Raw genomic sequence first — 12,038 nt, forward strand, 5'->3', positions numbered from 1 at the left:
TAGGTAGAGGTCGCGAATAGATGTCTTTAACCGGTAAGTCAGATGATCTTCCTAGTGCCCTGAGTAATCCCGATAGATGAGCCCTGGCAGAATGAAAATTTATACATGACCAGACCACGATGTCTGTCCATCACCACAAACTATTACTATTAACGAACCCAATGCGTTCCAGATGTGTATCTAACAAGTAATGATTAGACGTAAGGCGGGACCTCACACGAATGAAGTCCCGACTTACATTCAATCCTTTGACCCATATGTATGCAACCAGCAACCCATAGAACGTCGATATTTACTGTTATCTCAAAAAAAAAAGTTTGACAAAAATTTACTCGTATTCCGAAAAAACTTCCCAGAGGGTCGATTTTTGACAACATTTTTGTTTCGATGTGACAGTAGAACTCGACGTTTCATGCAATTTAAAGACATTTAGCATCAATTTTTTTTCGAAAACTCCGATTCTCTTTACCCCTCTTTTTCGGGTTTCAAAAAAAACTCAAACTTTGACGGCTGTGCGACACTAGTAAATGAAGTGCGATTGAGCTAATATTTTGTATGGAGTAGTTTTTCGTGGAATCAACATTTTTAATCAAGTTCCTTTTGAAAATTCGAAGGTAACTTTTTCCCATACATCCATTGGCACTATAATCTATATATATATCAAAATGGAGCGATGTCTGTCTGTCTGATTCTTATGGACTCGGAAACTACTGAACCGATCGACATGAAAATTGGTATGTAGGGGTTTTTGGGGCCGGGGAGGGTTTTCGTGATAGTATAGCCCCCCCCCTCTCTAAGGGGGGGGGGATCTACCATACAAATGAAATACAAATTTTTGCATTATTCGAGAATTAATCAAGCAAACGAAACAAATTTTTGCATGTGGAGGTTATGGGGTACAATAAATGTTTCTATTTCCCCTTTCTCTAAGTGGAGGCTGCCATACAAATGAAACACAAATTTCTGCATTACTCGAGAAGTAATTAAGCAAATCGATCCAAATTTGGTATGTGGGGGTTTCTATCGTGAATCAACACTCTACCATACAGATAAAGCATAAGTTTCTGCATAACTCAAGAACCAATTTCGGTATATGGAGGTTGTAGGGGGCAGTACACGTTTCTATGGTGATTTGACATTCCTCCACCCTCCCTAAGGGGGGCTGCATTACTCGAGAATCAATGACGCAAACGGAACCAAATTTGGGATGTGAGGGTACGAGAAATGTTTCTATGATGGTGTGACACCCCTCCGTCCTCTGGAATGGAGAGAGGGGGGGAGGGTAAAAAAAAATTAAAACATATTTCAATCAAACATATTCCAACCAAACATGACACATGAAAATTTTCGGAAAACTCTGAGGAAAATGGGAAAATTTGCGAAAATAGCCAATTTCCATATGTTCTACAATTTCATAGAGTCAAGCGTTGTTAATCCATTTGATGTTTGCGCTAACGAAATTGATCTTTGTTCGAAAGTGGAAATTGATTTTTATGTGATAAAACTCACTCCTATAGCTTCTTCTACCTATATAAATAAAAATGGATCGCCGAATGTGTTGATAAGAGCAAAACTCGAGGAAGGAATTGTCCGATTTAGGGCTGTCTTTATTCTATCATATTTTCTGTATCAAACATTTATTCCATGTAACGGAGAAACATGTTATTTGCAAGTGGTTGGAAAATCTTGAACGAGAATTGTGTCTGAAAATAATCCCCTAATCATAATATTATAATGACGAGTTTTGGTAGAAGTACTAGGATTTTTATAGTAAAGGGTAATTTTAAAGGGTAGATAAGAGAATCAATCAATGAACAGTTCTGCGATTGGACCTATGAACGTGCGCTTAGTAAGAAAACGTAAATGTGATAACGAAAAATAAATTTTGGGCGGGACGAAGTTTGCCGGGTCAGCTAGTAATCTATATATATGATACGATTTTACTCCCCCCCACCCTCTCAAGGGGGGCTGCCATACAATGCATAACTCGAGAACTAATCAAGCAAAGGGGTAAGGGTAAAACTCGTGGAAGGAATCGTCCGATTTCAGGTGTCATCATTTTATTATATTTTCTGTATCAAACATGTATTCCATGTAAGGGAGAAACATGTTATTTGCAAGTGATTGAAAATCTTGAACGAGAATTGGTTTGAAAATATTTTGATATTATAATGACGAGTTCTGGTGGAAGTACAGGGTCAAAATTAATCAATGAACAGTTCTGCCATTGAACCCATAGACGTTCGCTTAGTAAGAAAACGTTTGAAAGTATTTATAACAAAAAAACCATTTTGGGCGAGACGAAGTTTGTAGGGTCAGCTAGTATGTTGTACAAATGCTGCACCAGTATGGTAGAGTAGCCGATTTTCGCTTATTTTTAAGCTCATTTAATGTAATAAATCAGGATTCCAAAACATATGTTAAAAATTATTTTTGGGTGTAGAAAACTATGGCATGATCCGAACGATTTACAGATATCTACGCTTCCTTGAGTTTAAATAACAATCGAAAATATCGAATCGGAATCTACTGCAGTTTAACATAATGAATCGGAGAATAAAATCATGAAAGTAGAATCTGAAATTCATACTTATTATTGAAACAATCTAGAACTACAGTCAAAAATCTAAAAGAGGAGCCTTAATTTGAAATCTGGAGTAAAACTATGGATTTTACATCCAGTATCCGTATATGGAATCCTAAATTGCTCGAAAAAGATATATTATAGACCAAAAATCAAAAAATAAATGAACAGAAAAATAATGCCGTTGTTTGGAATACCATAGCACTGGGTTGTACCGATTAATCAGGTAAGAATTGAAATAAGAAAAAAAAGAAACCGAAATGGGAAACCTGGAAGAGAAAAAAATCAGAAACAACAGAACTCAGAAAGAAGAGAAATCAAGAAGAAGAGAGGAGGAATCAGAATGAAGAGAAGTCAGAAAACAATAAATCGGAGACCAGAAATTATAAATCGAAAAACAAAAAATCGGAAAGCTAGTATTGGAATAAAATCAGAAGATCAAAGACTCAAAAAAATAATAATATCAAAAATATTGAAAATCTGAAAATAGGAAAATCAGAAAACAGAAAATGAGAGAATTCGAAGATTGAGTTTCTGATCAGAAAATCAAAAATACAAGAATACTAGAAAACCAGGAAATCAAAAAAATGGGTGGGTTATCTATGATATAACCGCACCGGACTACCGTTATCTTAGTAAGCATTTTTATTGTATTGATTAAATTATCGACTGAATGAAACAATGTTAGAGTTCAATTGAATTCAACATATTTGCTTTGTAAGTAAAAAGTTTGAACAGTTGCCATGTAAGACCAATTCATGCGTTATAAAAGATTATGTTCTTCGTTACAAGTAAATTTGATGACCGCCCTTTTACGTTTTATATGATACCAAAATATGTGAACGGAAGAATTGTCAAGCGATCATTGTGTTTTACATTTCCCTCTGAAATTATTGCATCTCTCATGTTTACGTAGTTCTTGCACCGCGAAAGTTCATTCACCTCTGTGATCTGAATTGACGATTTACCCAGGCTTCTCAGTTTAAGCACGTTTCAGGGAAACATATTCTGGTCTGCACAAAGACAAGTACCCCCGACTTGCATGTATTTGCAAAGCGGATTCCCACAGACACATTGATTTTGTAGTCCGTGTTAGGGAAACACATTTTGGTGTGAACAAAAATACACCCACAAGCACATTGATTTAGAAGTCGAATTAAATTTCAAATTATAAATGTTTTGGTGATGATTTCACGTTAATTAAGGTTATTAAGTTGTATATAAACGCATATTTCTTGTAAAGAATGCTTCACCAGAGTGGTACGAGCAAAGGACACAGTAACAATATTACAAAATTAAATCTTAGTTTCAACACATGGTGTTAGATGATCGCTGTCTAGAGTGACACTAAATTTCGAATTCTTCTTCTTCTGTTGTATTGTTGCTAAACTTTGCAGTTCATACGCCCCTATTATCCTCAGAGCGAACAATTTATACCCTTTTTTCTCTCCCGATGCGACGTGACATAGAAGAACTAAACGATACCATATGAGCTTGCATGGTATGTGCATGGAAGAATGCTGCTTATTGCAATGTGGGAGAATGTGAGCGGCGAGCGAAATCGGAAGAATCTACCTATTTCATCCGAAACATTGTTCACTGTCTTATTCAAAAGAAACTGATGGGGATATTTTCTATCATTTGTATTTGAAATCAAAATTCACCCAGTATTAGAATCTACGATCACCATGTTTCCAGCAGAAACATTGCAGGGTGTCGTCTCCAAATCCAAATATAATATATTCACATGATTTCCTGATTTTCCAGAAAAAAACAGACGTAAGTAACTTTAAAATGTATGTAAATGCTTAGAAAATTCAATAAGCCAGAACGAAAAAATTTATAAACATTTGTCGATGTCTTCTTCTTTCTTTACAAATGGCACTAACGTTCCTAGAGAAACTTCGCCGTCTCAACGAAGCATTGATTGCGTCATGTTTATTAGTACTTAGTTGAGATTTCTTTGCCAAATAACACGCCTTGAAAGCATTCTGAGTGACAAGCTCTAGAATACGCGTGAGCACAGTGCAAGTCGGAGGAAACCTCTTGAAGAAAAATTTCCCCGACCAGAACGGGAATCGAACCCGAACCCCCGACATGTTAGGTGTGACGCTATTCACTCGGCCATGGGAGTTCTTGTCGATGTCTTCCAATTAATGACATTTATTTGTTTTTAGCATGAGTTAAGTGACGACTGAGAAGAGGCATAAAAGATAAGCTATATAAGCTATTAATATAGATCAAAGTTAGAATGAAGAGTACAGTGACCGACACGAAGAAAAATACACCCCCAATATAAATTAAAATTGGAACAAAACATATATTCCTTCAAACTATTCTTGATTTTTTCTTAAAGTAAAACTCCTAAACATATCGTTGATTTCGAATATCATAACTTTTTTTGTCGAATATCAACTTTTTTTTTGTTTCGGGCTCTGTTACCTCAAACTGGCTCTACACTAAAAATTACGCCACGTAAGCCAATTCTAAGCTATTTGAAAGATGGGAAAATTTAGTACAGGATATAGTAATGGAACATCTAAATTAGTGGGTTTAAATAACATTTTTAAAGTCAAAAACCTCAATGCTAGTAATTCTTAATGTGTAATTAATAATTTTATTCGAAAAACTCATACCAAACTTGATTGTTTCTATCAATCAAATCAAAGCTCTCAAACCATTCTACAATTTGTTCTTTGACACCGAACTTCTATCTTTGTTAATTTCGCTGCAATATCGATTTAAACAATATCTGGTGAAAATTCACCAAAATCTACAAAAATCGCTATTTTTATCCCACTGTACTCATAATAGCCACTCAAATTTCACCTCAACGTTGGAAGGTTAAATTTTTTCTTAGAATAAGTCATATTTGAACTATAATTTTTTTCTTCAAACTATATATAATCGAGTCCAAAATTGTATATAATCGAGTCCGACCTGTACATAGTTCAGTATTAGCCAGAACATATATTTAGTTATCAATGTGACCTCCTTTGATCTCACTTTCAGATATTTTAGTGCTGTTTACTGTTTCCGAAAAAAAATTTTAAAAAATTGGAAAATGAAAAAAAAAATTAAAACTGAAAACTAAAAAATTAAAAATGGAAAATGAAAAACGATGAACGAAAAATGAAAATTGACAAATGAAATACGGAAAATGAAAAATTAAAAATTAAAAAATTAAAATGAAATATAAAAAAATTAAAAATGTAAAATGAATCTTGAAAAATGAATAGAAAGGCAAGCTACGCGAAGAACTCTTTCGCTTGGAATGAATGAACTATGAATTAAAGCGAAAGGAACGCTATAATTATTACGAAAATGTGGGAAAAGGCCTATTAACCCTTTCGTTACGAGCGTCGTCTATAGACGACATCCGCGCGACGTCCTGTGTGTACGAGCGTCGTCTTTAGGCGACATGAAATTCATACTGCTCTTCGATCACTCCAGCGCGATGTGCATACTTTTCGGCGCAGTGCTCCGTACAGGGGTAGCACTTCAGCGGAGCACACTGCCGTAATGAAAGGGTTAATGGTAATAATTCGCAAACAATTTTGAATCTAATTTTTCTTACTATGTACTATAATGATTCTTACCATACTAATCTTTATTGTTCCAGAAGGAACTACATAAATCAAAGCAATGAACCATTCGAATTACTCACCGTTCTAAAACGTACCAGGCTACGGCACAACAGCCATAACCCACTAGATAACCCACTAGCCGGGCCTTTCTCGGCTAAAACGATGCCAACCACCCTCAAAATTTTACCATTTCTCTATGCGTGATTTCGACGACGATGTGTGTGTGTGTGTAGGGAAACGGCTTCGAGATGAAATGAAATTACCACAAAAGCAATTATACACACAGGCGAGTACCCCATGAAGTGTGGGGGCGTTTAATGGCGACACCAGGCAACGCTTTGACCGTGAACTAAATAATTACGCCCCGCATATCGTCGTCGTCATGTAGTGTTCGCTACTCGCTTCGATGAAACGCCTGCAACTAACTCGAACCCCCAAAGTGCAACTAGTGAAAACAGTCCAAGTGGAAGGAAAGAGGAAATATCGCGGGTCCTCATCCGATGAGAAAGATAGGATAGGATAGCCGCGTCAATTTGAATTAAGTCATATCACATCGCTCGTCATGGGGTGGTGTTATGGTTGGTTTCCTGGATGCTGTAGAGCACGTCAGTTTGAAGTCTCGCCTCTCCATTTCATTCCATTCGATCGAAAAAGCGGAAGCAAATAGACGATGGGATAGACTTGTTTGCAGTTCGAAAGCAAGTTGGCGAAGTATTTTTCCTTGTCAAAAAAGTCGAGCCTTGTCTCGTGCTGCAGGTAATGTGATTTTGGAGGGGGAGTTTATGGAGGAACACTCGCTATTGGACAGCAAGCTAATGCATAAGAGGTAGGATGCGAAAAAAAATTGTTTGGGATGTTTAGAAAGTGGTTGCGAGCGTCTACGGTAACATGAGATTAAAGCTTGTTTTATGCGCTTGAAAACGTGTTGAAAACTGGTTGATGCCTACTAGGAAACTTGGTTTACCGATGACTTAGTACTTTATTTGACGTTGATATATTTACTGGTGGAAAATCACACCAAACGAAGCACTACAAGAAGCAGGTCACAGCAATTGTTTGATGTCAAAATATCGGTGCACTAAATTGGCGACATCGTTGGGTCAATCATAATCCATTAAAGTGCCACCATCCCACAAAATGATTACATCATCTTTTAGGAGAGAGGAAGAGAGAGAGAGGAAGAGAGAGAGAGAGACAGAGAGAGAGCGTTTTTTTTGCATCAATCCAAACCGTTACCTAATTGACCCTGACACCAAATATAAGAATATAGCAAAATAAAACGACCGCTGCGGGTTGTGCTGCATTAAGTCATGATTTTTTCGATCAGCTTAGCGAGCCACAGTCGAACCATATCGTGGTGTCCAATTTTGATTTTTCAATATTAATATATGTTAATCAGAGTGATCAATACAACTTCCAGTGATGTAAATTCCGAGGAAAAACATCTCCAGAGCGATTCTAGTGATTTATCAAGAAGCAAAAATTCGAAATAATAATGATACCTTTTCCTAAATTTTACTCGAAACAGGATCTGAATGGCCTTTCCCTCATCGCGTTTGAACCAACCGAGTCATTAGTGTTCATGCCCATATCGGGAGTTCTGACCTATAGCAGTAACAACGGTGCGACGGTAACGGCCAAAACACTTCACCATCTCAGAGCCCCCAAAACTGCTTAAGTGCAGCAATTACGGGTGAGCGCCAACCATACCAAGAAGAAGAAAAAAACAACAGGATCAATTCACCTTCGTTCGAATTGGTGAGAGGATTGAAATAATGATGATCTAATTTTCGAAATAACGTATTTGTTTTTCATCCTCGAAGATACATCTTGGCCAATTTGTGCGAGATTCAAGTGAAAAAAGGAAAAGTAGGTAAACATTTACATCAGCTGTGCAAATTGTAATCTGGTTTTTCGCTCATCATTTTTCGTGTAACTTCCTAATTCAATCCGTGGTTCCCCTGGACTTACTCAAGATCTTTGATGCTTCTTCTTCTTGAATGGCGTTAACGTTCCCTGTGGAACTTTTGCCGTCTCAACGTATGCATTAACTAGCGTCATTCATTAATACTTGGTTGAGATTTCTTAAGCCGAACAACACGCCTTGAATGTATTCCGAGGGGCAAGCTCTAGAATACGCGTGACCACAGTGCAAGTCGAAGGAAATTTCTTTGACGAAAAATCCCCCGGCCAGAACAGGAATCGAACCCGAACACCCGGCATGATAGTGTGAGACGCTAATCACTCGGCCAGGGATGCACTCTTTGATGCCTAGGATTCTCGAAATAAATCCAATCCAGTGATGGAGATCGATTCATGGTCGTAGTCTTGGCCTCTCTTCAACCCCACAAGTCGACATGTTCAAAGCTCTTCAAAACTATGTTGCAGAATAAAACTTGTTTTGATGAGATCTCTCGTACGGTTCGTCCTTTGACCGCCGCGTACAAAAGTGCCGCCGCGTGGTAATGGGAAACATTGCCCCTCGATCCCATCACTTACTGCAACGAATTCTCATTCCTAACCCTTCCCACTCACTACTAACTATTATCATGATAGTCGTGGAACCATGCTATAGAGGAAACCAAGAGAGTCTTACGTCAACAGTGGGGTCACGCATATACACAAACCCCCTATGATACGTACATAACCCGCAATTATAAACCAGCATTTCTATTCCATTTCTGAGTAAAATATAGACATATCCGATACTTTTGATATAAATATACAGCCATTCCATGCCAAACCGATATAGTGGTTCTCAGATTTTCGGCAAAAGTGATAATTTTATTCTATATCGCAAAACATTATACCCGTATTTTTTAATTTCAATTTTCGGGTGGTCCGTAAAATCAACTTTTTCCACTTTTTCTCAAAAATAACTTTTTTCGAAAAATCATAACTTTTGAACCACTGGATCGATTTAGATGATCAACAGATCAAATTGAAGCTAATGCTAGCCTTTTATAAAAAATATTGAACTTGCAAAAAAAATGGATTTCATTTTCGTGATTCTTGATTGTAATCGTTTTTTATTGTTTTCATGGCTTTGAACTAAAAGACGCTATATATTTTTCTATTTTTTCATGAAGGCAAAGAATTTTGTACATAACATAATTCTTGATATTTATTACTATTTTTTTCATTTTTGAGCTTCGATTTGATATGTCGATCATCTAAATTGGTTCAATGGTTCAAAAGTTATGAATTTTAAAAGAAAGTCGTTCTTGGAAAAAGGTGGAAAAAGTTGATTTTTCGGACCACCCTAAAATGGAAATGAGTCCTAACGAAAAAATAAAAAAATACGGGTCTAATATTTTGCAATAAAGAACAAAACTACCACTGTTCATAGACACCTGAGAACCACTATATCGGTTTGACATGGAATGGCTGTATAGGAATAATATCTCAATATCGATTCTAGAATCTAAAATCGAATATTTCGAATGGGGAATCCAAAATTTGAATCGGCATTTTTTTGTCAAAATTTAAGTCTTGGAATCTTGTAGATCGAGCCCCATATCAGAATTTCTAATGTATATTTTAATATCTGATTTGCATATGAACTCGTTTTGTGCAGTATGTAACTGGATCTGAGTTCGAGTCTTAGATCAGGATCCTGGAACAATTTGAGTAAGTTGGATGTGCTTTGAATTTGTGCTTTTTTTTTCAAATTCTGAATCTGGAGTTTGGGAACCTCAATCTGAACTCTCAGTTGAAATCTCAATTCAAATCTTGTGTTCCATTCGAAATCTTGAATTCAGAATTCAAATCTGGAATCTGGATTTGGATCTAATACTGAAATCAAATTCGTGAGATGAATTCGAGTCTCATGTCAGGATCCAGCGATCTAGATCAGGAAGCTGAATTGCGAATTGAATACTCGAACTTACATTTTAATCTGAAATTCTGATTTGTAACATGGACTCTGTAACCTCCAATTTATAATTTTCACAATTATACCATTTTCATCTGGAATTCAGAATATGGAGTTTTAATCTGGGTTCTGCAAACAGGGACCAAAATCATGAGTTTTTTATATGGAATACGAAAATAAATGAAATTCTGAGTGCGGAGCTCGCATGGGAAATCTGGAAGTCTGGAGTGTGGAATTCGTAAACAAGAGTTTGGAGCTATCTGAAATTGAATTTTGAAAGTAATTGTTGTGACGCCACGTGGATTTTTCTCTTCTCGGTAGCCGGCTATTCGGAGAATTTCATATTAACGAAAATTTTCAAAACATTATTCATTTAGACCCTTATACCGTAGCGAACGGGCGTGGGACTAATTATGGCAGCAAAAATGAGAATAGAATTTTCTCTGATAAACCATTGGGTCTCCTAATGCTGGTTTCTCCAAATCCTCAAGAAAGGTGAAACGTTCCAAACCCCAAGAATTTATTTTCATGGCCAGTAATTAAAGAGCGGCAGGCGCTGTGCTTCTTAACCATACTAGGTACAAAGCCAAAGAAGGTGAGAACTCGATGTTTTTGATGCATGTGTAAAACGCTATCGAATCAACTCAGCACAACTTGACATGATTGCCCATGCACGGCTCCCGAGCATCGAGCTGACCGAGACGACGGGTGACGGACAGTGTTCAAGGAGAAACCAGATCGTTGGTTGGTGGAGACTGCGTTGGTTGGCCTAGAATGTACGCTGGCCAATCGAAGTGGGAAAAGGGAGAGAAGCTGGTTGGCTTGCTGCACTGCAAACAACACCTGGCGCTAGTGCGGACGTTATTAGAGCCTTCTACTGCGTGCTTGAGACTAAGATTTATGGGTTGTTTTCGAGTAGGTCACATGGCCCACCACTCAATGCAACAGGCCGCTCTTCCGACGGAGGACCTTAGACCGGCGACAATGTTTCTTTCCGATAGCACACTAATTGGACGTTTCTGGGGGTCGGTTTCGCGTTCCTCAGCCCTATCAATAGCGATGACTATGGAGATGCTGCTGCTACAGCTTTTCTGACGCAAACATCTCGAAACTCGGCTTGGGGAAATACATATATTGTTCGCATCACACAAGCAGCACAGCGAACGGGACATGGACATGACGAGTACACGTAATAGGCGCACAGCACCGTATAATTAGACGTATTGTGCACAATGGTGTCCTGCTGTGGGGGAGAAGCTGCTGCTGCTGACGTCATGCTGTCATTCGAGTATCATACGAACTCTGTTTTGAGACTATTCACTCAATTGGCAACTCGATTAGTAGACACGATATGTTCACGACATTCAAAAACGTTCGAGTAGAATCGTCAATTTTGTCAACACATACGCAAGATCAAAATCCGAAACAAACGAGATAACGCCGTTTTGTTTGTGCAGCCTCAAAAGCATGCACATCACCTGTGCTGAGCTGTTATCGCGAGTGGTTGTTGCGAGAATAATGCTGCAATCACAGGTCTCGGTATGAAAAACAAGGAAAAAAAATAAGTTCACCATGTCGACTCGACTCGATTGCAAATAACAACGCCAACACATTCCGCGTTCACTCAGCCCCCATCGGCTCCACCTCATCTTTGTGGGTGATAGCGCGAGATGGGTTTATGTTTGATTGATGCTTATTGCGCGGGTTGAAGCAGTTTTCAACATGGAAATGATGTCGAGAGAAGCTGATTTCCGTATGCACTGAATACACTATTTCTAAGAAATAGTGTATGTCGGCCAAATGTCACATTCGGTGAAGTGTGTCCTACATTGAGTATTTTTTCATACATTCTCACAATCAGTTATCGTCAAAATTATGTTGATTGTTTCTGTTTTGAAAATTCGCATTCCACAGCCGGCTATCACTAATCTACTAACCTAAATCCGCAAGTTCTACTTATTAGACCGCGCAAAAGCCTCTTCTACGGTGCTTA

General features: G+C 37.8%; 1 protein-coding gene across 4 annotated transcripts in view; it reads right to left on the reverse strand.

Moving 5' to 3' along the window:
• Positions 1-12,038, reverse strand: part of LOC129771755 (E3 ubiquitin-protein ligase RNF19B-like) — a 115,842-nt gene that overhangs the window by 55,109 nt on the left and 48,695 nt on the right. The window lies entirely within an intron of this gene.

Source organism: Toxorhynchites rutilus, chromosome 1 (assembly GCF_029784135.1).
Source record: "Toxorhynchites rutilus septentrionalis strain SRP chromosome 1, ASM2978413v1, whole genome shotgun sequence".
Taxonomy (NCBI): Eukaryota; Metazoa; Arthropoda; class Insecta; order Diptera; family Culicidae; genus Toxorhynchites; species Toxorhynchites rutilus.